This window comes from Harpia harpyja, chromosome 5 (assembly GCF_026419915.1).
Source record: "Harpia harpyja isolate bHarHar1 chromosome 5, bHarHar1 primary haplotype, whole genome shotgun sequence".
In the NCBI taxonomy this organism is placed as follows: Eukaryota; Metazoa; Chordata; class Aves; order Accipitriformes; family Accipitridae; genus Harpia; species Harpia harpyja.
The window spans coordinates 33,995,551-34,021,156 of NC_068944.1; the positions used below are offsets into that span (position 1 = coordinate 33,995,551).

Here is a 25,606-nt window from a genome sequence, read left to right on the forward strand (position 1 = left end):
GCTTAGTTTAGACTAGTGGGGAAAAAAAGAGGGAATATGTTCATAGACTTTTCTGGACTTGGTTGTGTGGATTATTACCAGTCTGCGAATGGAAATTAAGAACAATACAAAGTCATCAGGAATTGGGAATGAGCTCTGCATTTGTAACTCAATACAGGCAGTATCAAGGTGCTTATAGATGACCTTGTGACCTACTTATTATAAAGCGTGACACCTGTCCTTGAGGGAGTTATATTTACTGTTCTGATTGCTATCTTTTCCAAAAGTGGATATTGAAAATAGATTCATTCTATTCTCATCGAGTCAATGAAAAGCTCATCAGTGCTACACGTTTCACTTTAATTTGTTTGATATTCTGCTTAAAAAGATCTTCCTACAGACTGATAATGTCTTTTTATTGGGCGTTTTTATGTGAATAAATAAGACCTGATACTTTGTAAGAATTAAAAACACATCTAGAGGTCTATTAAAGGCACTTTGTCATTGAAAGAAAGAGTGCTTATAAATGAACATCAACCATGCCTGGTTTCAGGTACAGATTTTCATATTCAAAATAGGAGTATACCTTGCTTCCACTTGCAGACTGAAGTGGGTTTCATATTGCTGATGGCTTAAAGTCGATAAAGAGCAAGGTTCTGTCAAGGAAAGAATAGGTAACAGTGGAGACCCATGATGTGCTCCTAGAGGTGCTACGACCTGCTACAGGAATGGAAAACCCACTGTTGCAGTGATGCTGGATAAAAAGGCTTTCCCCTCAGCTCCCCAAAGCATCTGTAACATTTTTCTTATATATTCATCTTAATTGTCCACTACTACAGGTAGTTTCTTTCCCCATGCACTTTTTCATAGCCTTAAGTTCTCTGCTCTTCATTTCCCAGCACTTTCACAGGGAGGTTTATGTATGACAGACACACGCACCAGCGTTTGGCTGCCAAACATCAGAATCGCTGCCCACAATCAAAGTGAACTATACTTTACTAGAAAAAAAGAGCTTGGGTGCTGTAATAATTTTGCTAAGGGAAAAGAAGACAAATGACCTCTTGCAGATAGATAGTCAATACAGTTTTACGAAGGATATCACTCGCTTTCTTCTTGGGTGACATTCTTCCTTTCATACCCATCTTTTTTAAACACTGCCATTTTATCTTCATGCTTAGCCTCTATTTATTCCACTTTTAACACTATTCCTCCTCTGTCACTCTATCCTTGTTGGTGACTTGTGTGGTGCCAGTCTGCTGCAGCTGCAGAACCTATGACAGAAGCCAACCTACCGCCAGCTTATTATGTGAAATTTCTTAATTAGCATTGCCCATACTACACAAAACCAATTGTGGCTCACCCACTCTGGCTTCAGATGTTGATTCATGTTCTTGACTACATCCTAAGCTTACCTGAAATATGTTTTCTGTATATGTAAGAATCCTATGCTGTGTTTGTGCTGCCCAAAGCAAAAATACAACACAAAATTAACCTTCTAATTGTGTGTAAAACTGGCAGTCACACTTACTTCACACAATCATGTGGCATCAGTTTGATAATCATTAAAAAATATTGCACGCTGTTTTCACCTGGTTTGGTAGAGTTCATCTTCAGCATAGTCTTACTGCTAATGAAACTTGTAACTAACACATATGTATCCTAAGAAATATAGGAATAGTTTGAAAGATTCTGCAATGAATTAATTATAACAACTTCACCTTGGGAAAATGAAACTTTCTTGCTTACATAAACTATCTTACTCTTCATCATCACATTAAAAAAACAAGAGAGAGATCTCCATGAAAGATGACAGAACTTCCTACGGGTAGCGGGAACACGGTATGTACCAATTAGTCTATACACAGCTTTGAGAGTGGTATGTGAAGGTGGCTTCAATACTGGGAACAGAGGAGGTTGTCCCTGTTGGAACTTGAGTGTGGGATTGGCTCTAGCTAGGGTAGTTACAAGATCAGAAAAAATTTCTTGTTTCCACTTTGTTTAAAAACTGTGCTCTTAAGGGTTGGGTGTCATCCTCAGAGGGGCATGAGCAAGGAGGGTTCCAATTCTGCTTAACTTCTGTGTTTGAACAGGTTTTGGTCCATTACATTTCACTTATTTCAGTTCTCAGACATGTATTTTAATCATCCTAGTCCTAATATATGTACAGCTGTAATAATTTATTTTTTCAATCTTGTCAGAAGAACTGTCAGTTCAAACCATTCAATCTTTCAGTAGAACCACAATAGGGCAGATAGCTACAAGCTAACCAAGTTATCAAGAACTCTGTTAACATCAATCAGTATTAAGAAACGGGGAAAAATAAGCAGCTGTATCTCTAGATGAGAACTGAAGTACAAATCTGTTCAATTAGGCATGAAACCTATCCCTGCATATTCTCATGCATTTATCAACTCAACACCTAACTGTACTCTTCAGAGCAACTCCACTATCTTTGCATTTAGCTTGCGTGAAGCCGTCTTTTTAAATCCTTTTCCCCTTAATGGCTCACTGCACATTATTGAAGTTAATATTTATAAAAGGAATTCATAAGGAACAGAAACATTTCTGTTTGCACCAGGTTGGTGGAAGAAGAACCCTTAACTGTAAGATGCATAGGAAAATTACTTTTCATTCCAAGAAGCCTAAACGAGTTGAGAGGAAAAGGGCTGACAGAGGAGCTAGAGAAAAGCAAAGCTCAATCTCCTTTTACTGGCCTTTTAATTTTGACCACCCTCCCCGATACTCTCAGCTTAACTACAGAAAAAACATTTCCCAGAGCTAAAACAGGCCCCGGCAGGTGCGGAGGAGGCCACGGCTGCTCCCCCCACCCCCAGTCCAGCAAGAGCACCCCGACGGGCCGGCTCTGCCGCGGACCGAGCCGGCGCAGAGGCTCCGTGGGCTGCCGCGGCGGCCGCGGGCTTTCCCTGCCCGCGCCCGCAGCTCCCCACAGCGTCGGCGGGCGGCGGCGAGGCCGCTCCGCGCCCGCTGCGGCCCAGCCCGCCTCCCGGTATCGCCGCGGGGGAGCCCGCCGGGCTCGCTGCTCCCCGCAGCCAGCGCGGGGGAGCGGGTTGCTGGGGGGCGGCTCCGTTGGCGGCTCCCCCCGGGCTCCCTCTTTCTCCTTTTTTCTCCTGCGTGAACTCTCCGTCCTCCTCCTCCGCCTTCGCGGACGCAGGTCGGTGCCTGGCGGCCCCCGTCGCGGCGGGAGGTCCGGCTCCCCCGCGGCGGCCGCCCCTCACCGGCCTGTGCGTATGGGCTGCGTGTACATACGTATATATAGATATGTGTATTATATAGATGGGTGTGCGCGTGTATCTCACTGATCTGCTACGTTATACCGTATCATTTCAGCGCTCCCCGACGGAGCGGCCGATGCCTGCGGGGCGATCGCCCGCGGGGCGCCGTGTGCCGCCGTTAAAGGCACGGACGCGCGGAGGAAGAGGAGGAGGAGGGGACCGCGCAGGGGCTGTAGGGGGAGCACCCCCGCACGCTTTGCGCCTTTTGGGCCCCCTTCTTTGCCCGAGGCTGCCCGGGAGTGCGGGGCTCGCTGTGCTCCGGGGCGGGGTAGGGGCTGGGAGACAGCGGGGGCGGAAGGTCACGCCCGAGCCGGCAAAGGAATAAAACCGGCACCAAATTTCTTCCAAACATGGGGCTCGATGTTAGTTTCTCTCTGGCGAGCGGCCAGCCTAGACCTGCTCGCCCAGCCAGGAGAAACGGCAGCCGGGGAAAGCTGAGCGGCAACGGAGGCTCGCTGAGGCGGGAGGGGGGGCGGACAACTTTCCCGCTCGGGCACGGTGGAGACCCGAGAGCCGCAGCTCCCCAGGACAGGGGAGGGCTCTGCGGGCTCCCCCGCCGCCTGGGGGGACACCGCCTCCCCCCGGCGGACCGGCAGCTCCAGCGGCGCCGAGGCCGGGAGCGCGCTGCCCCCGCCCGCCGGGGGTCGCCGGCCGCCGCGGCGGGACGGTCCGCGTTCCCCCGGCGGGCCCGGCCAAACCTCTCGCTGCCGGCCGGAGGCGGCTCCCCCGCTGCGGCGCGGCGCGGCGCCCCGCCTAACCGCCCGCTCGCCCCGCTCCGCCACGGGGGCCGGCCTGGGGGAGGGCTGCGCGTCACCGGATCTCGTGGCGCCGGCGGCGGGGCGGCGTTACGGAGCGCCCCGGGAGCAGCGGGGGGGTGGGGGGCGGGCGGGGGTCCCGGGCGGGGCCGGCATCGCCGCGGCTGGCTGCGGCCGCGGTGGCGGCGGCGCGCCGCCTCGCCTCCCCTTGGCTCGCCTCACCTCGCCTCGCCTCGCCTGGCCGCTCGCCGCCGCGGAGGGGCGGCGCTGCCTCCCCGCGCTCCCCCGCCCGGCGCCCCCGCTCCGTCTCCGGGAAGGGCGCGGGGAGCCCCTCGCTCCCCCTCAGCGCAGCGGCGGCGGCGGCGGCTTGGGTGCGATGCCGTGTTAGCCGGCGGCCCGCCCCCGAGGTAGCGCCGGCGGGAAGGGGCGCCAGTTGCCGGGGCTGTGGCTGGCACCATGGGCACCGGGCTGGGGGGCGCGGCGGGAGGGCTCCCTGCGCGCTCCGGCTGAGCCCGGAGATGTGCCGGCGCCCTGGGGAAATATTTTGGAAATAGCGCGGAGCGGTCCGAGGAGGACGGGAGGCACAACGTTCTACCAGCTGAGAGGAGGTCGCCCGGCGGTGCTGTATAGGCGAGTAAGTGCTCCTTCTCTGCTGTCTTTTCGCTGCGTTACCTTCGTCTGGAGTGACTTTTTTTGCAGCTGTTGGTCGCCCGCTCCTGGTTTGGAGGCAGGGTGGTCGCCGGCGCCCGCGGCACTTTTCAGGCGTTTAGGTGCGGGCGGTTTGCGGCTGGGATTGCGGGGGAGCCCCGCTCCAACTCTGCCGGAGTCCGCCGCGGGCATCCCGCCGGTGCGGCGCTCCGTCGTGGTAGCCGCGAAGGAAACACCGTGTCCCAGTGCTTCCCGTTTCTGCCACTCTGCGAGATGATGCCTTCTCATAGGCGTTGATACCGAATGCCGCCTTCGTTGTGCTGAGCTGTGATTAAATTGTAGGAGTCTCTTAATTGCTTTCCATCGGTGCTTCTTGTAGCAGAGAGGCAGTGTGCGTGTTAACCTTTCAGACCCGCTTACGGATTAAGATAGTGAAGCCAGAGTTTTGATTATTACGCCTTTAACTTTCTTGTGCCCTACCTGGTGATTTTCTTTGAGATGCTCTTGCTGTGAGGATATGGCTTGCCCAGCCTTGTTTGTTTGCTTACTTTTTAGCCTGTGGGTATTTATTGCTATACTTGACATTGCCATGAAACAAAAAGTTGACTGCAGTTTATTTCAGTATATGGAGCACAGGTTGCAGGCAGGGGACTAATTCTGCTCTCGGAGGAACTCCACTTCAAAAGAGGAGGCCCGTGGGGCTGTAATCTCTTGCTAAAAGAGAGCTCAGACCAGACCTGTCACACTGCAAGGAATGAATTCTCCTGTTCACCTTTCAGCACTGATAGTGTATAAGCTAAGCAGCCTGCCTTCCCGTATCTGTGAAACACCTGGCTCTGAAACACAGGGGACAGAGATGTGAATTCTGGGCAGGTTTGGAAGAAGACAGAACTTCAGACAGTGTTTAATTAAGTTTGCTCTTATTGATTTCCTTGGTGTCTTCTCTATGAGCCTGAATACTACAGTCTTTTACAGTGACCTTGATGTATGTTCTGTTCTACACATGAAAGCAGCACAGAATAAAAGCATTTACACAGATTTATAGCTAAGCTCTGATGTTTCACTGAGAGCTCAGTTCAGTTCCAGTGAACGTGGTAATTTCAGCAGAGGCACTGGGCATGGCATATGTGTAGGAAATAACTTGGGGAAATAACTCACTAATAGTGATGAAAGTATAAGTTGCAGTGTTGGAAGCATATGCTCCTGCAGAAATGTCACTGTGCGTGAAATGTTTGTTGAGTTTTGGATATTTCATTTTATAATCAGTGAGCTCTCTAGCGAAAGGGGTGTGTGGGTGTGCGTAGCGATCTCGGAGCTTCCCAGGTTAATGCACTTTGATTTGTCCGCAGCAACAGATCTTTTTATGCACTGAAATACACATTTTTACATAGATACAATATTGACATAATAAGATGAAAAGATGTTGGGATGTCAGTATGGTGAACGTGTAACTAAGTTTATAGCAGAAAGATGAAGTAAGCCTTTCCCGTAATGGTGGATGGAGATCACTGTGGGTAAGCCGGCTGAGGGGAGTGTCATTTGTTTCAGTGCAGTTTACGGAGACCGTTCCTGTGGTTCCTATTTCTGACTCTCTGAAGATACCGTGAAACTCAATTAGAATAACTGTTGCTAGACAGTGGGACGCAAACCTATCCATTACTTAAAACACTCGGCTGCTTCTGTGTCATATCAAAAAAAGTATAGTTTTTAGCAAAGTCTGCCTGTGGTTTTATTGTAGTAATTCCTTCCTCTGTTGCAGAGTGGCAGGCTTTCACTAGGCATGTGCAAGGGAGATCGCAAAACACTGAAGCATGCAGTGATCTGGAATTCATTTGGGCTATATATTACATTCGAGGTTTCCACAATTAACATAAGTAACTGCTTATACCTGATTATATAAATAAATGAGATTTAACAATTGTATCAGCTTTGTCACTTCTGATGCATATTACAGAGCCCTTTTCTTCCTTTTCTTTTTAGTCCTTCAAACTAATCTAATGCTATACTTGCTTTTTGCCTGGAGAGGAAGGAAATAATTTAATGATGTATCATTTGGCTTTTGCAGTATCTTGTCCCATAGCTATGAGATAATCTAATGAAGGTCCCCATCACTGAATTAAAGAACATGGTGCTCTAGACTTTCACTTACAGCCAGGTTTTCACTCTGGTACATGGCCGGAGAACTGAGTTTTCATAGGCTCTAACAGAAGAAAAGAAACATTTCTTTTTCTGTTAGAAACTTGAAAAGAAAGGGAAGGTAAGACCTGAGGTCTTTAAGGATATAATTAAAACCAACGACTTCTAAGATATTAATCAAAAGCCTTTATCTTCACATATTTTCTTTCTCTTTTACTTGGTACTTGTCAGAAAGCCTTTCTGCATATTTATACTTCAGTTTAAAATGTGTGTAGTTCTCAATTTTAAAAATTCAGGAGTAACCATCATACAGTTCACTGTAAGGCTATTCTAGTATCCTCTTTAATGTTCTGTATCCCAGTTTGCTTGTATCTTTTGAATCTGAGTGTTCCAAAGTATGGTATATTCAACTTTATAGCATGCATTTTTATTTTAATACTATGCAAATCTCTTTAACAGAGAAGATGTTGACTTGATTCAGAAATTCCAGGGCAAGCTCAGAGATTACGTTTCTTTCCTGATTTTTTTCATGTTTGCTCAGACATGCTGTTTGGCTTGTCAGGCATAACTTTCATGAACTGGCAGAAAGACCTGTAAGCAAAATTAAACATATCAACAGTTAAGCATGGTTTTTCTAGTCAACCCAACCCAGTTGAGCATGTAATTTCTATTTATTCATCTTAAATCGAATATTAAGACAAACAAACAAGAGCTGTAGTCTGCTCTCAGTTCTTCCCTCTGAACTGCTCAGATAAGTACCATTTCTTCATGCTCGTAATTTAGCACTGGTCCTTGTGCCTGAGCTACTAGGAAAACTGTGATACTGTCAGTATTTCTTACTGGAAGTCATCGCCAGGTCTGCTTGCATGCATTGTTAAAAAGGTAAGGAGTTGTAGTGAATGATTAGAAATGTCGAATGGATTTAATGTGTAGTCTTTCTTGGCTCTTCTCATGGCTGTGTTTTCAGTTCAGGTTTCCAGGGAGAAGACTGAATGCGGGTGGGTTGAATCCCAATTTGAGTCTGCTGCATCAATATGTACCTCTGACAGTATGCTCTGACATTGGCTTAGCATGCTTACACAGCCGACCTTCTGTATTTGCCCTGAGTTTTACTTACCATAACTGGAAAAGTCAGAAAGACTTACTGTCGTCGTGGCCAACCTAAATTTTCTGCATTCCTGTCACAGATCAGAGGAAGGAGAGAAAGCATACATTAAAAAAAACAAAACCAAAACAGATCATGCCTCAAAGATACAGCCCTAATCAACACTGGGGAATGCAGTGGAGATGCAGCCAGTGAAATTCACATATATATTTAATCATCCAAGGGAGAAATTATTATCCATCTTGAGAGATTGATTTAGTAGGTAATGTGTCTACTTTTTATGAAGAAGAGGAGCTACGTGATATGGAAACAAAGCTTTTTTTTTTCACTGAGCACTTCAGATGTGGCTGTCACTGTCATTTGGGACTCTGAGCCTTATCTTCAGTAATTAGCTTGAGTTGGCCAGAAGAAGTGGAACGCTCAGTTGTGTGATGTGTCTGGTGGTGCAGGAGCCAAGGGCTGGGTTGTTTCCTGGGGACTTGCTCTCTTCAATTATTAAAGTGATGAGTAGAAGGAAACTAATCAAGAAGAGTGTTTGGGATGAGATTAATTTCTTGACTTGTTCTCCAGTTTGCTTTGGGTAGTGTTGGACAAAACCCTGAAAGTTCTTCACTGTGCTACTAATGTGAGAGTAACAGTAGATTCGAGTTACATATGTATAATTGTTCTAAAAGATGGGGTTGGGTTTTTACATGGGAAGCCAAAACATGGATAAATGACACTGCTGGATGAGGTTTGCTGTGCCACTCAGGTACTCAGAATGACTTTAACGATAAGGCATGGATGGTTTGTGGAAGGCTGTGCTGTACCTTCCACTGTGAAAAGCAGGAGGTCCCCCTGTGCCAGGAGCTGAACACAGCTGAGCACAGTCTTGCCCTGAGGGTGGAAGTGGATGTTCCCGGAGTGGAACAAGTCCTGGAGCAGAGCAGAAGTCCCACACTGGTGTTCGCAGCGTGCTTTTCAACAGCCACCGAAATTCCCGAGTGCGATGTGGTTGAGGTAAAGGCACTGATGTTTTACTGCTTTAATACTGGCACAGATACTGAGTCTGTGAAAGAACTCATGGCTTCAGAGATGCCGTGAGTGCAATTGATTGTTGGTTCAGTTGATTATTCTGCAGATAGTTATCATCTAGATCTCATCTCAAGACTGTTGGGTTTTTAATTTTTTTCCTATCAAGTATTTGTTAGTTGCTGTTAGATTTGAGTGTTCCTTCCCTGGTCGGGTGAGATTTTGGTTCAAAGGTGTGCTTTTAAAGCTGATGACATCAAGCACTTCTCAAGTGTTTGTTGCTTGGAGCTTCTGAGATTAACATTATCAGAGGAGGAACAGTTTATTAATTGGATTATTCTAAAGTTTGGGTTTATTATATTTTTTTGTTCATTCTCAATGTATTTTTTCAAATAGTGGACAGTATACTGCATTTTTTGTTGAAGATATTAGAAATGACTCTTTAAGTAAATTTTATATTGCTTTTGGTCAGCTTATTTAAATAGACCTACATTTAACTGGGAGCAAAGGCTGTTTGAATAAAACAAAACATGCCTTTTTCCCCTCCACCTGTTGTGTTAAATTTATTTAAAAGAATACGGCTATCCATAAAGAAGTAAGAATGGGAATGCTGTTGATGACATTCATTTTTCTTCCCCTTTCTGTCAAAAACTAAAGGGAATTTGAAATCATCCTGTAGAGATGACAGAATCTGACGAGTGATAGAAATCCTACACTCTGATTCTTTCTTGCTGTAAAGACAATTTTGCTATTTTTATTGAATTTAGTGTAAAAATGTCACTGATTTCAACAGATATAATACTAAGATCTTGGAAATCTTTTCAAAATTTGATATTCATACATAATACAGTTGTTAATATTTGCCTTACTATAAAGCATTGATTCTTAATTACAGAATTGTTTCTGAAATTCTTTTTATGAAATGCTTTGCTATTTCTAAATATATCTTCATTCAAAATTATGTGAGATAGATAGCTTTTTTCTAGTCACTCTACATGGCAAAATGTTTTGACTGACTATTTTAACAGTTGTGAATAATGAACTGTATGTTTCAGTTTCTGCAACACAAATGGACATTGATTTTCTTTGGCTTGCTTTTGACCCCTAAAGAAGTAAAGCCATTAGAATTATTCTTGCAAGAGAACTGTCTGCTCTCTCTCCTATCATTTTATATATTATAAACAGCCTTTGAGAAGTAATCTATGCTAATCAGAAGTTTTTCAAGTGAAAAAGGAGGGGAAAATCATCAGCTCTACAGTTGTCTTCCAGCTCTAGGTTTCATCACACACAGCTGTCTGCCTGTATCCGTTACTGTTTGGTATCACAGCTGTATGTTCCTGAACGCGGCAGAATTTACAAATAGTTCTTCGCACAACTGTTTTAATCAGTTATTAAATAGCAAACATTTATGTGGCAATGTAAGGGTTTGGTCCATGCAGAGCAGTTGTCGTCATGTAACAAAACACACACTGATGTATGCGTAGAGCTCTTCACTGAAGATAGATTTTGAGTAAAAATCTGCGTCAGACCTGTGTCTCTATGGATTTTAACATTTGGAGTGCCTTAGTTCTCATTCTGTGAGTTACGCATTTTGCTTTTTTATGAAACAACTTTATGAACACAGAATGTAATATATAATAAATAGCAGTCTCTTCAAAATCAGTGTTAGGCTTTAATAACACAGAGTAAAAAAAAGCAAACTGGGGCTACAGTTCCGAGGAGCTGGAGTGGTTAACACGTTATGAATGGGGCATGATTGGCCACTGCCAGGGGTACAGTTAGTGGCAGGGCTCCCTGTCCGCAAACTAAGCAACTCTATTAATGTAAGCAAAAATAGCTACTCTACTGCTTTTTCAGCTGAAGCAACTTCTCAGTCAAATACAGTGACATTCGTGAAGGAATTTTACTGGAGGAAGCCTACTGTAACTGCGCTAGATGCTTCCAAGCAAAGTATATAGAAATCATGATGGCATCTGATGATTATCACCACTTGTTTTTCTTTAACTCACTTTGATTAGGAAGGACCTTCCTGGATAATTGAATGCACAAGTAGAGAATTTCTTTCTACGCTGTGTCATTAGTCTTTCAGCTAGTTAATTCTTAAGCATTTGTAGTAATGGTTCATCTTAAACTTTTTTTCACAAGTTACTGTCTTAGGCAGTTGTGAGGTTGTCTGGGCTATTTTCTTGGGATGTCTTCATTAAAATTGCCTAAATTTCAGTTTATTAATCTGTTCTATACAGCAGCTTTCCTTTTAACTACATTAAATAGCCTGCTAGTAATCATCTGAGCTGATCTTACTGATCAGTGATTATACATTCTTTTTGATGTGTTATTATCTATGTTCTCAATGCCATTTATATACCTATATATGTTTGCAAAGTTTTCTTGTTAGTTTAAAAAAAAACCACCTTCCTATTTTTGGGAGATGGACTATATGATTATTCATTGCATGCTTTGATTAATGGAGAAATCGAGTTGTTAACAGTGATTTGATATTGCCATTTATCACTATGCTCCTACACAGCATGCCCTTTTGTGTACCTCTTATTGCCTCTTTTTTAACCTCTTCATAATGATGTTACAATACTTTTTCCTGAAAAGAAAATCTCAAGGTTAATCTCAAGCATTATTTATTTTCCTCATGTTGTACATTTTGCATCCAATTGATTCTGTAGGTTTTTGTGCTCTGCTTCTGTGTGTCTATGTACAACTCTTCATTAAGATTAATATATTACCCTTTATATACTGTGTGTTTACAGGACTGAGTCCATGACTTTTCCTCTTTGAAATCAGACTTGATTTTTCCTTTTATGGTTAACTCTTTGCTATTATATATTAGCTGCAATTGTCTAACAACAGCAAAGACATGCTTTTTTGTGGAAAAGCATTTTGGGAAATGGGAAGAAAAAATATGTGGGGACCAGTTCCCTTTTGGCAAATTACAAGAACATCATCCAGCATCTACTGAAATGACTTGGACTTTTTCTGTTAACTTCATACATTGTATACGGACCCATTTTTTCCAGTGTTGAACAAGATTACTTAGGTCATTACTTTTACATATATTTTCAGGTTTCAACACTGAACTAGCTAATTTTTGCCTAAAAATGATGATTTGGCTTGATACAACTTTATCGTTTTCTGCAAGGAAACAAGGGATTGAGGATATCATCGGAATATATAGAAAAATTAGATTTAGGGTAGAGACTATTACACTGTAGACCTTACTGTGTCACATTTGGGGAGGAGTAGAAAACCTGCTTGGTCCAGTCAGTTGCCCTGTTGTGTTGTTGCTGTATTCAGTGTTGTTTTTCAAAAAGCTGATAATGTGCCCAAGATCATAATCTTAAAATAATTGCTGTACAACTACTGCTTTTTATCAAAAATAAGATGGGAAATTCTGCAAAGCAGGAAGTATACTAACACGTGGATTGGTTGATATATCTGGTTAAGGAAGAAGTCTGTTATTCTGAGAGAGAGAGAGAGATCCCTCAAGACTCCTGTTACGCAGGTGAAGTGAGTTTGGGGATCATAGTAAAACTCAGGAGATGTTTTAAATATCAATCCTTGATCCTTGAATAAATGCTTTGTTAAAATGGAGTGAAAAGAGGAGTCATATCCAGTGTGGCTGAATGGCCAGTACAGGGGGAGGACATCCAGTTCTGAGAGGGTCATCTGGCAACGGACCAGAGTCTCTGCTCCCTCAGCCTCCAGGCTTTGCAGCTGAGATGTTTGGAAGAAAGTATGGGATGTCAGTATTGGAGCAGTGGAGAAAGACTCTTGTGGCATTTTTTGTTAGCTTTTTATTTCAGCCGTGTGAAACCAGTTAGGTTCAAGAGAGCCTGGTTTTGTGTAGGCAACGAATCCAATCAGAGTGACCTGGACAAGCTCCTGTGATGCTCTTGCACCTAGGAGAATGGATTTAAGAAATTTGCAGACTGGTACAGCTTCCTGCTAAGCTCCTGACACCCAACGGGGTTTAGGGTTGCATGATGCTGTGTTTTAGGGGAAGAGTTTTTCTCCAGTCGATACAGACTTTTGCAAGAGGCAGTCTTCCAAATATGGCACCTGCCTCACCACATCACATTATTTTCTAACAAACTTTTATTACGAGAGTGTTTACTACAGTAGATGCAAACAGAAATGCCTTTTGATGGTTTTATTCTGTGTTCAGTTTCAGGAGATGTTTATATTCTTAAACATTATGAATAAAAGTGATGCTTACCTATCCTGAAAAAGTGTATCAGAGAAGAATCAAATATGGTTTCTACTGGGCAGCAGTAGGGAAAGACTAAGACCTGATCTGAAGTGCCTATTTGAGGAATATCCCTTCTAGTACCGAAGGGGACAAGCTACAGTAACTTGTTGTCACAGGAAGTCACAGTCAGGAACCTTCATATGCAGGTGAACATATCCATATGTGCTTTCTTAGGAGAAGATGTGGTGCAGCTGCTGACCTTAGATATTATAACTCTTTATGCAGGGAGAGATGCTACCTTTAATGGGAATTCCTCACCCTAACTATGCATACTGTGATAGAGCCAGGAGATATTCTCTAAATCTCAACACTGAAATGTTAAAGAAACCTATAAGCATCTTTTCCCTACTTCTCTCTTAAATGAATTAATTTGAATAAAGCTTTCCTTATGTCCATGAAATGTTTACCAAGCAGAGCAGAAGCTTTTAATGGCATATGATGTGTTGTGAAGGGCAGTAGTAATGACCATTCAGCAGATAGAGCTACAAGCTCTTTAAGTGTTATAAGATGCAGATAAGATGTCACACCAGCTGTTCATTAGAAAGAATGATAGTAGGTGTTTAAGGATACTGATAGGGAACTCTGCTGTTTTTCACTCTGGATTTTTTTTGCCACTTTCTGCTCTCAGGAGCATCAAATGACATAACACTTTCCCTGCTAGCTACTGCATGGTAGTATTGACCACCATGTGTATACAGCAGTATGCCTCCTATACGGTTCTTTGATGGCTGCAGGACTGTAAGCCTGAGATCACCAGTAGCTGGGGTCATAAACATATGAATAGACTGTATGAAAGAAGGCAGAAGAATATAGTGGGTTTACTTTTGCATTCTTTATGCTGTGACAGAGAGAAGATATGCATGACCCTTGAAAAAAGGAAAAGGTGAATAGCTGCATTTCTAGACAAAGCAGAGAACTGCAAGAAGGACAGAAGCAAGATGTTTGATGAGAGCTGCTGTCCGTGTTCTTGAGCGGAAAGTGGTGCTTCCCAAGACTGCAATTGATCAGTAATATTCAGAATTACATCCTTGAAATATGGACCTGCTACTCATGCAGAAGAGTTCTGCCAGAAGCATGTTCCCTGTCCATATGAAAAATGTCTGGTAAAGACAGTATGTGTGTCATTGTTCTCCGAAAGTACCATAAGTTCCCCATATTTAAAGCAGGACCTCATGCACAGGGATTCAGTTGCATCCTTAGGTGGACCACTCACTTCTGCGGGTCCATTTGGGGATGTAGTTGAGATGCTCTGGTTCTTTAGGCTATCTGAGATTGGCCTCTTAGTGCACAAGAAGCAAAATGGAAATTGGTGAGGTCCTCAGGTTGTCTCATGTTAGGAGAGATGCAAAAGTGGCATCATCAGGATTTCTCTTCCTTTTTGCCCTGCCATACATGTATATACATATATCTCTGGCTCAAGATAAATGCTGTGATAAATTGGGCTTCATACACATGCCTGTTCTTATAATAGACTCTACAGTGCTCAGAAGTCTGTGGAGACTAAGCAGAGTTATGGATCTCATTTTGCAATTCTGATTTCCTCAGGAAAATTATCTGGGCACCTTCCTTTCCAGCAAGTAGAGCTGGAACAAATAGCTGGGACCACCTCTAAAGGCAACTGTAAAAGTGTAAAATTAAGATTGTGAGCTTTCTAAATACTAATTCTGCTTCAGAGAAAGTAGATGAGAAGGAGGCTGCTTTTATGGATCAAGTGTCAATATTACTCCAGTTACAAAATGATACACAAGATTAACTTACATTCCTCATGTAAGCAGAATTGTCTTTTCTGGATGGTGAGAAGTATTTTTGATCTTCCTACATATAGAATCTCTCTCTGCAGGCATTTAAAGTGCTGGAAAAAACCCTGCACAAAAGCTCACAAAACCCATGCAGTACTTTGAAGTTTTGCAATTACAGCTAACTGTCACTTTCTGCAGGTTTATGGCATGTAAATAGCTGGAGATTCTACTGCAGGGAAAGCTAGTCCTTTATTTTTAAAAATACACATCTGTAGTAGTAATCTATATTTATGATTGTATAAACTGTCCTGCTGTGTGTTCAAAACCTATGGTTTTGCCCAAAACACCCGTCTGTTTGTTCATCAAAGCTTTTTGTTAGCTTAAAAAGGAGGTATAATTACATAAATACATAAATACATCTTTTATTTGAAAGGATTTTTTAAACACCTGGTATTAGAAACAACCTGAAAACATGCCTTTAAGTACGACAGAGTAATGCTAGACATGAAAATTATGGTCTCTTATACAAGCCAATTGTTTTTACAGTACTGGGGCACATTCGGGATGCAGATTAGGGGCGGTGTTTGAGCTTTGATGTTTTGACTATGCAAACAAATCCAGCATAGTAAGTGCACATGCGAGATGCTCTAGATTGGGAATAACTGTATATATCAATAACACCAATCTGTGCACCCTTCGATTTAGGATGAGGGTCCCTCTAGAGTCTGCAAGTCAAATCTCCAGAGTGATATTTAAAACTCTAAAATAAAGGGAAGTAAAAGACAATAAAGAATTAATCAATAAAAATAATTACTGTAGGCAAAATCACAGATCAGTGCAATATGCAGCCATAGGCTGGCTTGGGGAACTGACGTAGCTTGTTCCCAAGCATTCAGAGAGGCCTAGCCATGATATACTGATTAATGCTAATTGAGGAGGGACAGTTGCCTTCTCATTTGTCCCACTGTTTTTCCTCCCCCTAATAGATCCATACCTCAGGCTGAATTTGAGCTCTGGATCTAGAGTCTCTGGATCTAGCCTTTAAATACTCACAGTAATGCTATATGACATTGGTTCCAGTGATGTCTTGTTTGTGTATACTAGGTGAATGGGAGGTTGAATGAAAAGTGGTCTTCCTCTCAACTCCAGTATCTTCTTTTTTTTTAGAGGTGGTTTCTCATGGTTATACTTCCTAGACTGTGAAAATTCATGTTTTAAGTAAATGATGGTTCTAATTTTTCATCTGCTTCTGTATACTGCATTATTGTGCAATGCTGATTCTGATTTTTCATCTGCTTGTGGATACTGCATTGTTTGTGCAGTGTTGCCTAGCACAGTCAAGAAGAAAACTGAGAACAGCCAGAGTTAGCTTTTGTGCCAAAGGCTGGGGGCCAGGAAAGAAGCCTGCATGTTTAACCAAAACAGTGGTTGTTGTTATGGGTCATAAAATAGAATTTTTTATTTTTTTTTATTTGAGGTGGAAACTTGCTGTGTTACCTGCAGCACATACCTAAAGTGAAGGTACTGCTGCTCATAATCAGAAGGCTCCTCAGTCCTGTAGCTGCTGGAAAGGAGACACTGTGTGTTGTTCTCTGTATAGAGAAGTGGTTCTTGGGATAATCCTCATGGCAGTCGTGCTGATTTCCCTAGCAGCCTGCATGTGCTTGCTTGGAACAAGAGTGCAGGTGTTTTGTAAGAGCATGACACGCATGATGTGTGACTGAATCAGCTCTGTCTTCCTCGACCATGGAGAGGATGTTCTTCTACCGCAAGCTCAGTTTTCATCAGTCTGGGAAGCCTTTGATTTACTGAAATACACACGGCAGCTTCTGAAGCGTGAAATGATTTACATGACAGTCCCTTCCATCTGAGTAGCTACCTGGTATCTGGGGCCTTGCCAGAGTGCTTGTGTTAAAAGAAGATAGAAGATGCATATTGGAGATTTCTGTGATGGCACCCGTTTTATTTACAAAGATTGGCCATAATATTTCTGTTACAGGTCAGTGAACGTGCTGCTGATAGTTGCTTGTGGCAAAACCCACCTTTGGGTGGTGGTTGTACCCTAGAAAGCTTGGACTCTCTCTTCTCACAACCACGACTGACACAATGTTTCTTCCTGTCTCCCACCTTGCATGTTGTGGCCCATCAAGCCTTTAGCTCCTGCATTTCCAGTCAGTCAGCACCAGGAAGGCCACACATTAAGTTCTTTCTGGCCATCCTCTTGGGTGGTAGCTTACAGGGGATCGTACGATTAGCCATGGTTATTTATGAGGTTCATAGTTCTGAGACTTACTTGCTGGAAACCCCTGAGATCTTCAGCCTAATAATCCTATAATGGCATGATACAATGATGTCAAAGTAATTCATTCAAAGAAGAAATGATAAGTGGAGAACGTTTCTTTGTTGTTCACGTGTACAGCAGTGAGCATTGATGGCACCTCTTTGAGGTAAAAGTTGCTGTCATGATAGAAATAAAAGTGACTTGAGTTACAAAGACTGTTGTCAACTCATCTGTAAAACTTCAGGTATAATGTTTATTTCTATTTCTGGTTATTGATACATATATACAGGGAATATATTTCCTCTTAAATTGCCATAAGGTTTAATTTTTGCTTTTCAGCCAACTTTTCCTGGAAGAGATGACAAAATTGGTAATTTGAAAGCATCTCATTTTAATATTTTTGAGGATGGTCCCTAGTTAGACCTTCACATCTATGATCCCCCCCCCCCCCCCAGTATTTGTTTTGTATCCTTTACAGGCTTATCACTTAACAGTGTATGTTTCTAACATACGTGTGTATACATGTGCTTGTAATAGCTAAATGTCTCTATATGTGTGTTAAATATGATATACTAAGTGCTTGTCAGCCTTGGATAGCTCTGGAATTTGGAAATCAATAATAAAACCATATTTGATTGTGACAGTGGCCACATTATGTGGCTAGATGTTCTTGTGGCTTCTTTTACACCTACATAAAGTAAATGGATCCCTGTACTTGTACAGGGATTGACCCTGTTTCAGGTAATCTTTGTCATACTGTGTACCCTCCTCAAATGTATTCAGAACCACAAGTGAGGATCATCTTCATGGCCTGTTAAATCTTCTCTTTACATGCCTCTGTTTGTTCCTCCTCCCTCACATCAAGCTGAAGCTCTCTCTTTGTTTTCAAGGGTTTTGCTTGGTAAAGCCGAGCATTAGGCACTGTGTTTAGCAGCTTACTGAGATTTTTGTTCTTACCACCTGTCCACCACTGTCTGAATTGCCTGTTCTGTCCCTTGAAATTTCCATAATAGATATTTTTCTGCCCCATATGGAAGTAAAAATACTCTACTTGAAAATCTGCTTTTATAACTTTCAGTTGTCATCTTAAGTTCTACTAGGATGCTTGCAGATGGTTTCCATCTGGAACTGATTTCAAGCCTAAAAGAGAAGTTTTTTCAGTGGTTCATTTTGAATAGTTTTATATGAAGAGTTTTCTATAATTCAGTGAGATCTTAATGCCTAATTTTTGAGTAAATTTTACCTTTGTTTCATTTTGTCCCGCTAATCCAGTAATAGAATCTACTTAATGTATACTGTTGTGTATTAAAACATCCTGGCACAGAGCATGAAAATAGTATTTCTTGTTTCAGTAACTATGCTTGACTATTTAACTTAAAACTATTTAATATACATTTATTCAGTGAAATTGCAGGTGCTTGATGTGAATGTTTTTAGACATCTGCCTTTAGGTGGTACATACCAGACAAGGGCAGATTACCTGGAAATTTACTTTCAGCTTGATAAAACATCCCGGTTTTGTTTATGGATGAGTCTTCAGCATTTGACAGCAGTCGTGGCAGCAGTTGTTGTTAGATTCCTTGGACTTAAACTGGTTTCCATTTGTTCACCAACAGAAAATTCAAAGTGTCAAGAGTTTAGTTTAAAAGTACAGGAAAAGGACTTAAGAACAAACAGGTTGATCGAGTGAAATGACACGTATCAGTTTGAATGCACAGTGAATTAAAAAAAGCAGTGAATTAGTGAAGAGAACTTTTGAATCCAGACTGTGAAGATGTGAAGTGTGGGGAGACCCAAAAAGAAGATGTGGATCCTGGTGTGTGCTGCAAAGGCTCCTGCCCAAGTCCCCATCATGCTTAGGAGATGTTGGTGGGGGCAGCGAGCACTGAAGCGGGCAGTCTGCACTGCTGACCTGCCTCCTCCCTTTGAAAACAAATCTTGGTCTTTTGTTATACTGCATACTCTCTTCCTCAGCATTTGTAGTCAAAAAATAACAGAGCATACTGCTAGAAGAAAGGAGTGGTGAACCCTCCTTAACTGAAGAGAACCTGGTCTGGGAGATAGTTTAATGGGTAGGGTTTGTGGGCTGATCAGAAGCTGTGTGAACAACCGATAGTTAAACTGGTCTGTTAGGATTTTTTTTTTAAAAAAAAATTGTCTTGTCTATAATTTAGTAGAATTTTACCCCAAAATTTTCTGTGTGTAATAGTTCTTTTTACTGAAGTTTAAGAAAATTTCAAAACTGTAGGTTTTAATTTAAACCTACTTACTTCAGTTTGGCAATGTCAAATGTACTGAGTAGAGCAAGGTCTCAACAGCGAACTGGAACTTCTGAATTGGATTTACTCTGTGATCACCACATAGACTTGAGCAAGTCGCATAAATTTCTTTTGGCTCATTTATCCCATTTAGCTTAAATTCATACTTCATGGACACGTAGGTTAGTACTTTGAGTCTTCATTAATGAATGGTTACATAAAGGCTTATTTCCAGTAGTTAGAGACAGTGGAGGCATATAGTGTGTTAGATATTGATTTACATGCATTTCTGGTTTCTCAGAGTATTTTGCATGATTTAGTAGCAAATTTCTGTATACTTGAAGTCATTGCTTCCTCTGATGCATTATTACCTTTTGGAAGAACATTACACAAACCTGGAAAATAATATGATTTGTTGTAAGAGCATTTAAAATGGATTTGTCTAGATCTATTCTTGCCATACATTAAATCTGATATGAAGTCATATTTGCTCATTTTCCAGTCTCTGTCTTAATTGATACATTGTAAGGAGGAAAATTTGGGCTTCTTAGAATTCATGTACTATAATAAGCACTTGAAGGAATCTCTCTGCAAGTATTTTGTCTGTGAATAGAGCCACAACTGCTAAATAAATTCATTTTTTTCTACTACAGCACTGTAAAAGGAAAAAGTGGACTGTTATTTAGAGAGCTATAAATTCCCCAAATAAATTGTGGTTTTTTTGTGTTTAAACAAACAGCTGAATATATGGGATAGTAACCTGTGTTTCTTCTTAAGTTCTGACTTAAAAATTTTTCCTTTTCCTGCGTTAGTGTTTAGTTTCAAAACTACTATAATTCCATGAGCAAATCTGGATATGGATTTGATATGTTGTTACATTTTTTCCTGTTATGGAAAGAATTAAAATAAAACTGAAATATAAGAGTATTTTGAATGAATGTGGAAAGACAGCCTAGTATGAAGCCAGCTAGAAAACACTGTCAAACAAACTATTAACACTTGCTTCAGCATTGCTGTAGGCAGACTTACGCTAGCACAGGTCTCTGGCTTTAGCACTGGCCAACACATAAACTTCCCAATCACGCACCCTTGTGCAACATAAACTCTTGAATTCCTGGTTTGCTATTATTTACAGCTGTAGGTAGTTTTTTTGCTGAGGCATAAGATTTTGAGGGAATGATACTAGCTTACAGAAATGAAATGGTTGTTAATAAGAATTAGATGCTTTGATAAGAAACCAGAAGGGGGCTAGGATGACTTCACCATCTTACCAAATATTCATGTTCTGGCAAGGTGTCTGATGTATTAGGCCTGTGCATGTAGAATTGATGACAATTACTGTGTAAATAGCATAGTAGAAACAGTGTAAGAGAGTCATCCCCTTGAAAAAGAGAGAGAAGAACCGCCCATCAAGATCCCGTCTGTCCCACAGCACCTTGTCAGTGACTCGTTTTGTAGGGCAAATCAGCAAGCAGGTGTATTAGCTGCTGATGTGAGACATTAAACTGCTTACAACTTATGTTTTGCTATCCTTGCACACAATATATGCTCATTAGCAAAGATTTCTAGTGTTATTGCCTTTCTCTTCCACGGCTGTCTTGTTATCATAAGGCAATGACTGTAGTTGATACTCAGACTGCCTCACTGATAGGGCCATGCTTTGCTTAATAAGAAGTTATTGTTTCAATACAGTATTTTGGCATAGCATTGGGGATTGTGAAATGTTTTCTCTTTAAATGGGATAATCCACTGTGGTCTTGCATGTATTACATTTATGTAAATAGCTCTGTGGTCCCACCACGGTAGGACCTCGGTTCCTCCACAGTAATTTGTAGTTCTGCAAGCAGTGCTTTCATTTGTCTTTACTTTTTTTGAGGTGGTATGTTATCTATCAAGAATAAAAGCTCACATCCCTGATGGATGGTTAGTTCCCAGTAGGATTAATAATGGAGACTGTTCTATCCAGCTATGTGTTTGCACAAAACCTTTAGGAACTTTCATTGTCAGTACTGCTCCCTCTGTGACCCATTTTGCTGAAATTGAGTATGAGGAAGAGACTGCAAACTCATAAAGGCTTTTAGAGATGTTCAGACATGCAGGTATTTCTCACCCGTTCATGCTTGTGTGGGCATATATGCAGCACAATAACACAAGCTTCATTTTCTTAGGCAATCAAATTAAAAAATAATGACAACTATGTGAGCATGTCCTTTGATTTTCTGTTATCTCTGGATGTTTTGCATACTATGTTGTATTTCATAGAGTATAACAATTGCATATTTATAGCAAATGTATTCTGACTCCTAGTTAAAGCGTATTGTGTCCAAATTGGTAATTATGATACAACTGGGGAATAGAGTTTATTAGTATAGTTGGGGATATGAGACATAGTCTTCCATTAATTTGTCTAAGTACTTTTTAAATTATGGCTGGGGGACTGTGAAATTTAACTTTAGTGTTCAACAAGTGGTCTAAGAGAAGCTCTGATCAGCGGCAAGAGGCATTTTGCAAAGAAGCTGGATGGATGAAAGGCTAAAAAGCTTCTGCCACTGTCCTGGTTTCAGCTGGGATAGAGTTAACTGTCTTCCTAGTAGCTGGTACAGTGCTATGTTTTGAGTTCAGTATGAGAAGAATGTTGATAACACTGATGTTTTCAGTTGTTGCTCAGTAGTGTTTAGACCAAAGTCAAGGATTTTTCAACTTCTCATGCCCAGCCAGCGAGAAAGCTGGAGGGGCACAAGAAGTTGGCACAGGACACAGCCAGGGCACCTGACCCAAAGTGGCCAACGGTGTATTCCATACCATGTGACGTCCCATCGAGTATAGGAACGGGGAAGTGGGGGGGTGAGGAATCACCGCTCGGGGGACTACCTGGGTGTCGGTCGGCAGGTGGTGAGCAATTGCACTGCGCATCATTTGTACATTCCAATCCTTTCATTATTATTGTTGTCATTTTATTAGTGTTATCATTATCATTATTAGTTTCTTCTTTTCTGTTTTATTAAACCGTTCTTATCTCAACCCGTGGGTTTTGCTTCTTTTCCCGATTTTCTCCCCCATCCCACTGGGTGGGGGGGGAGTGAGTGAGCGGCTGCGTGGTGTTTAGTTGCTGGCTGGGTTTAAACCACGACAGCCACGTAATTCTGGGCTCTGCAGTTCATCATTATCCAATTGCAAAGATTAAAGCAATTTAGAGCTTAGAAGCTGTACACGGAGAGCTGCCCAACAAAATGTCCAAAGGCACAGGGGAGCCCTAAACCCTGATTCAAATGCACAGGGATAAACTTCCAGAATCCCTGTTTGTGTTTAAATATTTATTACCATTTTAACTTTTTATTTTCCTCTGGTATGTGTTCTCTCCCATGCCAGATTTCCAGTCTTTGAAAGAATAGTAAACACTTCTCTCTCATAGAAGGAAGAAGAGTCACTTTGTACTCTTTCATTCCTGTGGCAGTGATAGAGGATTATGTAGGGAAATTTTTTTACTTACTGATTGGAAATACAAATATTTCCACTTTTGAGTTTTACTGTTTTTTTTGGTGATATCTAACACACTGTAAGGAACTTTAGACAAATTATGAAGTTTATTTATTGCTCCTGCATTTTCAGGGAGAAGTTGTTACTAGAGTTATTCAGATCCTCCAATATTCATGCAGTGCTCTTGAAAATTAAATGTAGCATTCAGACTTGCATTTTTAAACCGTGTTACAAATTACCTCCAGAACTGAGGGAAAAACATCTCACTGCTAGCAAAGTTGGCACAATTTGTAAATTGGCTTCATGCTTTCTGTTAGTTTCTGTTCAAATGAAAGGTGTAAAATGCTCTTGTCTAGCTGGGTGTATTTTCTGTAAAAAGACTAAAAATTCTCAATGATAAATTCTAATAAAATTGTGCTACTGGCAAAATATTAGTTCATGCATGCTATGGATCCCTGGGAAACTGAGAGCCTTATGCTGAATCAGACTTGGGAGTACTGAAAAACATTTGTTCACAGGAATTTTTGAAAGTGCAAAACCAAGTGTGTCAATATGGTATGTGCCTCAGAGGCTTTTCATAAACCCTGCAAAGAAGGGAAATACCCAAGTATATCTTACAGGTCAGGGTAAAGAACAAAAAGAAATCTCAAAGATATGTAATTTACCTTGGCTGCTTGAGTGCTGTGTAAGAAGTGAATGCAAATCTGTAGCAGAAAATGTGAAAGGTGAGGGATGTGGTCACATGCAACCTTTTCATACATTCTAAGACTGCTGATCTTAAAGGCTAATTCTGAACGAATAACAGGATCAGTACGTAGAACATCTTGTAAGCACATCCATGTAATTTAAAAAATATTTTTTTTTTTAGCAGGGAGGCTTTTTTTGTCATGTGCAGTACTAAAACACACTGGTGGATTTACATTCCTTTTGTGTCTTCACATATGAGTAACCTGTTTTGCTGAATATATTATTTCTCTTTCTTACGTTTTTCATCCTCTTCTAGCCACTTAGTGTGCTTCGTACTCAACTAGGAAAAATAATAATTTTGCTTTATCTGGTGGCATCAACCAAGCGAGTGAGAACTGTTATTCTATGCTAAAGTAACTTTGATTTACGAAAGGTTGACGAATCACTACTTTAGAGTTGGGAAACAAGTCAGACAAGTTTATATTACAAAGAAAAATAGTGAGGTGTGTCTAATAAATTTGTAGCTCAGTGAAAAAAGATAAACTTAAGTTCATTGGGTCTGAAGCCAAGAGCATTGCTATAGGTAATGCATAATGCACTGTGATATCATTTCCAGTGGTAGCTTTATGAATAAGAGGATAGAACATATTAACAATTATGCCGATGACTAGGACTAAATTGAATTATAACTGCATTAACTATAGTAACAGTTTTACCCTTTTCCTTTTCCTTGCAATTATTAGGAAATTATTTTCTTTGAAAAGAAAACAAAGCAGATGATTACAAAGGAAGCATATTGTTCCATCTTTGACTATAATGAGCATTCATTGGTTGATGTGGGTAATTATCTTTTTGAAAGATACAGATTTATTCAGTGAAATCTAGCCTCAGGTGTAAAACAGCTGAAATGCAAATATGAAGCTGAGCAATGATGACATTGGTCATTTTAAAAAATCCGTGCTAAAATAGATTAAGGTTGATCAACCCCCTTCTGTTTGTTTTTTTGTCCTCCACTGAAGGAGTTTACTAGGATTCCTCTTACGAGTTCCTATTCATTAATTAATATAGAAAGTGATGCCTTTATTAAGTGGCATTAAGGTATCACACTGGAACAGTAGTATTTAGCACTCACCTGCGCACAGTGTTTTGTGCCTATGATGTCAGATGTGCTGCTCTGCACTATGGACCATTGCGAACTGAGAACAATCGGAACTGCATCCAAGAGCAAAGTATCATAGAATCATGGAACAGCCCAGGTTGGGAGGGACCTTGAAAGTTCATCTGGTCCAGCCTTTCAAGAAGTCGTAATCTGTTTTATCCCTACTGTCAATTTCCATGGAGGGACTGCTAAAACATTCTTGTTAGATCTCATCAGTGATGAGGTTGATTAAGCTTCTAATTGAGGAATGAAGGCTTAACCATGAAAATGTCACCTAAAGCACTGGAACGAGAAGTATGGATGAGCCGAATTTGCTTCCTGTAGTGAAACTCTAACTCACACTGTTAGTGCTAAACTCTGAAATGGTTCTTGCACCTGCCCATTACTTTCTGAACTGGAATCTTAGGAGTGCATGCAATTATTCCTGAATAGTCAGATGTCCTGGAGTACTTACATTATCATTTGTTAAAGAAGATAAAAGGCTACTTTTTACTTCTAGTAATGCTTAAAGTGTCATCATTTTCTGAGTCTTGCAGTTTTCCTCTTGTGGTGGTAATTTTATCAACAATACCTAGTTTATCTATACTTACCTGTTTTTACGTACATGTTGTTTATATACAATTTAAAGACTTTCTTTACCTCCTTACTTCTCTTTATTTTGCATGCTGTCAACACAATTTATGCTTTTCTCGCCTCCCCCCATCTTCCTGCCCAAGTATCTTACTATTTTTGTCCTAAATTTTCTTTGGTGTTATGGGTTTTACTTACCTCTTTTACTTCCTCTACCCATTTCTTGCAACTTACATTGTCTCTCTCC

At 41.3% G+C, this 25,606-nt stretch overlaps 1 protein-coding gene across 5 annotated transcripts in view; it reads left to right on the forward strand.

The window, feature by feature from the left end:
- Positions 1-4,162: 4,162 nt before the first annotated feature.
- SNTG1 (syntrophin gamma 1) overlaps positions 4,163-25,606 on the forward strand; it is a 357,847-nt gene continuing 336,403 nt past the window's right edge. For 4 of the 5 annotated variants that reach the window (XM_052787869.1, XM_052787873.1, XM_052787876.1 and 1 more), the window contains exon 1: positions 4,163-4,661. The gene's annotated coding sequence lies outside the window, so the exon portion shown is untranslated. The remainder of the gene's footprint in view (positions 4,662-25,606) is intronic. The other variant, XM_052787870.1, reaches the window with a different exon arrangement.